Raw genomic sequence first — 4,392 nt, 5'->3', positions numbered from 1 at the left:
CGTGTATGTACATATATATTGGTGGATGTAGAGGCGCGCACGTGTCGTAGTAGAGGCGGCCAGGGTGCAAGAAAGAAAATACGGCCACGTATGTGTACATACGGGCGGGGTCTCGAACGCCTACTCACACATACGTACGGCCAGGGCTCGTGTACATGGCTGGGTTAAAATGGAGAAACAACGTCGTCGTCGTGTTTATGGGGAGGCAACGGAATGCGTCGTGTTCATGGGGAGGCAACGGAATGCGTCGTGTTCATGGGGAGGGCTTGGACGGAACAGGCTATGGAAACGAGGCCTGGCGTACCGCAGAACGGAGGAAACGGCCTTGTGTTTGACCGGCCACGTTCGAAACAGGATCCTGTTCATCGGGAGGGGTCCGGCGTACCGCAAATCGGAGGAAACGGACCTCCTACGGTCGAAACAGGGGTCCTGTTGATCGGGAGGGGTGTGGCCGCAAAACGGACGAAACAAACTTGTGTTGGAGCGCTACGGTCGAAACGCGGGTCCTGTTCATCGGGAGGGGTGCGGCGTACCGCAAAATGGGACTCCACGGGATACTGTTCATCTCAACCGTCGACCCCCTCCAGCCTCCACGAGCTACTGTTCATCCACCGTCGACCTCCTCCAGCCTCCACCTGCGACTGTTCATCCACAGGCTCCTGTTCATCCAGCCTCCACCGCGCGCTACTCCACCGGCTACTGTTCAACCAGCCCTCTCCACGGGCTCCTGTTCAACCACCCCTCCACGGGCTATTGTTCATCCTGCCCTCCACCGTCTACTGTTCATCCTGCCCTCCATGGGGTGGTCCTGTTCATCCAGCCCTCCACGGGGTCCTGTTCATCCAGCCCCAACCGGCTCGATCGATCGGGGTCTTGTTCATCCAGAGGCAACACCACGGGGTCCTGTTCATCCACCCCCACCGAGAACTGTTCATCCAACCCCCCCCCCGCAACGCTCACTGTTCATCCAGAGGCAGCATCGATCGCTCGATCGGGTTCAGTTAACAGCCATCGATCGATCGCTCGGGTTCAGTAACGCGTAGCCTGTAGTGCAATCGCTCGGGTTCAGTTAGAGCCCAACGCCTCACTCGGGTTCAGTTAGAGCCAACGCCTCGCACACACGCGCGTACGTGTATGAGAGAAGCGCACATCGCTCGGCTCCCAACCTCCCACCGTAACCGGGAACTCCTCGAAATTTTCCTCGCCCTCGCTTCTACCATGGTTTTTTCCGTCATGGACGGCCCAAAGAATTTCATGCAGCTGCATATCCGGCCCGCCTAGGACGAAAAGCCCATTTGTATCATGATTTTTTGTCATAGAAATAGGAGCCCACCACATCTATGATGATACTGGGTTTTGTCACAATTATCGTCATAGAAGTGTCATATGTATGACAGAAAACATTTTCGTTCGGCCCAAAATGTCATGGATGTGTCTTTTTTTGTAGTGTCTTCTTCAGCAGTGAGCAAAGTCAAACTCTTCCAGGACCTTCGACAGGTTTCATGTGTAACAAAGGCATTCTTGGTGGCAAGATTGCGAATGCAATTGACGTCCACCAAGAGGCTTTGCATCTGACGCTTAAGCCAGTCATGATGCTTATCTTGTTTCTGATGTAGAGTGACGAGAAGCTCTCGGTTGTTGAGAACACGAGATCGCTTCCGAGGCCTTTGGGCAGTGGTGCTTTCAGTGGCTTCAGTTTGGGCGTGAGGGGCACGTGTGTTGCCAGCCAAGGGATAAACATGAGAGACTGCCTGAACTCCTTCAATGGGCTGGGTGAAGCTTTGACGATCAACATTGTGAAGATAAATTGGATCCTTTGCAGGCTCTGGGTAAATAGCTTCAACAGACAAATCAACCTCTGGCAAGAATACAAGATGATTGCGCGCAGAAGGTTGATAGTTGAAGGCAGAGTGAAGCTTGATAAGATGCATTACCCATGGAGCATAGAACTTCAGACCAAAGATGTCGAAGCCAGATGCAGCCAACTGCCTGATGAAGAAGTCTTGAGCATTGAAGCTTATGCCATTGAAGATATAGAAAACCAAGGTCTTCATTGCTCCTTCAAGCTTCGCTGTAGATGAATGTCCTTTGACAGACCATAGAGTCTTTCTGATGATATGGTAAATGGTGCGAGGTAGATACTCTAGGTCTTCAACAAAGAATTCGGTTGGGTATTCAGCGTCACGTGGCAAAGGCTTCATCATGCTCAGCATTTGACTCATGTTGGGTTCTGGCTTCTGGAAAATGCTCTCCAAAGCATTCTGGTGTTGTTGACAACCTGGTTCATAATATTCGCCAGGAGTGGGCAGGGCTGTAAGATCAATGATGTCTTGGGCTTTAGCTTCATGATGAACATCTCCTGTCATCCACTCAAGGATCCAAGTCTTCGGATCCCTGTTGTATCCATGAATGTGGAGGGTAGCATAGAATTGAAGCAGAAGTTCTTCATTCCAGTGTTCCTTGGCAGTCACAAAGTTGAGCAGACCCGCATCACGAAAGCAGTCAAGGGCTTCCTCAAGGCATGGCAGTCCAGTAATGGCCTCACAATCAAGATGCATATGAGGGAAGATGCGTCCCTGATTGTACAAGATGCATGAATAATAGCTTCGCTGCTGATAACTCTAGAATCGGTCCGAAGAGATTCTTGGCCTTGTGTAGGGGTTCTTCTCACTGTCGAAGAATGTGTTGTGTGCCTTGAATCCATTCAAATTAAATGATCCTGGTGAAGTTGCAGTACCTGGAAACCGTGGTAGCCTTGGCTTTGGCTTCTGGACCCGAGGCCTGTGCTTCACATGATAGGCAAACTGAGGTCCGGGTGCACGCGGAGGAACCAGGATTGGCCAGCGGATGGTAACAGGCTGTCCACGATCATATGCTTGCTCGATGGTGTGTGGCCTTGGAGGAGGTACAGGAGCAGAGGCATTGGCTTCAGGCAGCGGATTTGCTTAGGGTGCTGCGTTGGCTTCAGGTGCATTCACTTCTGGCACCACATTAGCTTCAGGCGCCACATTAGTTTCAGCCATGACAACGTCATTGCCTTCAGTGTTGATGTTGGTGGCCGCCTCAGTATTGGTAACCTCCACTTCAGGAGCTGGAGGGTCGGACACGTTCTCCTCGAGAACAACTTCATGGTTGGACGGGGGTGTACCAACACGTTCTTCTTCTCTTGGTTCTTCTTCATGGTCATCGGCTGATGCAGCCGGAATATCTTCAGCTGTTTTGGCTTCAGATTCAGGGATGTTCACAGTAGGAGAGGCTTCAGGAAAGACTTCGCGTGAAATGGATTGGCGCTCTTCTCCTTCTGGAACACTTGACAATGTGACCTGTGGCCTTGGTCCTTTGCGAAGCCTACTAAATGCTAGCGACGCCTATGGAGATGGAGTTGGTTGGGCCTCAAAGTCTTCATTGTCAATCATCGGAGTGGTGACCTGTGGTGTGGGAGTGACTGGTGTTTCTTCATCACGAGGGGATTCTTGAGGGTGATCAGCCCATGAGTCATCATGAGCACTTGGCGTCAATGGACGACCAATGCTGATGAGTTTGCTGTTCGTGAGAACAGGCGATGATACCAAATTGTGCTCGATCTGTGGAAGGACTTAATCATCTTCAACATTGTCGTGAGGACCAATGTCTTCAGCTGTGGTGGGGTCAACAGCTGGATTCTCTTCAGCTTCAGGAGCCTCTGTGGAAGAAGGCTCATGAACTACCAAACAATGTTCTCGATGTGCAGAGGAAGGATGAGCAACAGAAATTGGCTCAACAATAAGGGGCTTTGTGGAAGCAGCCCGGTCTCTCTTCTTTGTTTTTCTTTTCTTGGTTGGGGAGCATCATCAGTGGTGGCTTTGGTCTTGTGCTTTCTGGCTTCGGCTTCACCTGCTCTAGTTTTCTTGAATTCTGAAGCCACTGTGGGGACCTTAGGGTTCGAGCTTGTCGTACTGGCTGGGAAGACAATGCGAGGTTCTTCCTGCCTTGATGCTTCTAGTTCGGCCACAGCTGGCTTCTTCTTCTTGGCAGCCATTCTGGGGTCGATGCCTGGTCGCCCCAAAGCCTTGCGCTTTTCAGCTTCATTGTAGCCTTGAACACATTTAGCAGCAAGATTCTTCATGCGCTCACGAGAACCTTTTGCTTCTTCTCGTTTCTTGTGGAATGCCTCCTTAAGCTCATGCATCATGACCTTGAAGTTTTGAATGTCTTCAACATTGAGCTTGGCCATGTGCTTCTTGAGCTGAGCCTTTTCATAGTCAATTTTGTGCTTCAGCTCAACAATCTTTTGTGCAAGAGCCAGCTCAGGAGCAATGGCTCCATGGAAGGAGACGCTGAGGCCAATTGGAAGCTGAAGATCATCAAAACTGAGATCTGGGCTGTCAAACCACTCATCAATAAACTTGTATA

This window comes from Triticum urartu, chromosome 3A (genome assembly GCF_056163025.1).
Source record: "Triticum urartu cultivar PI428250 chromosome 3A, HENAU_Tu73, whole genome shotgun sequence".
Lineage (NCBI taxonomy): Eukaryota > Viridiplantae > Streptophyta > Magnoliopsida > Poales > Poaceae > Triticum > Triticum urartu.
The sequence above is the reverse complement of the archived record's forward strand: the minus strand, read 5'-3'. Positions refer to the sequence as shown.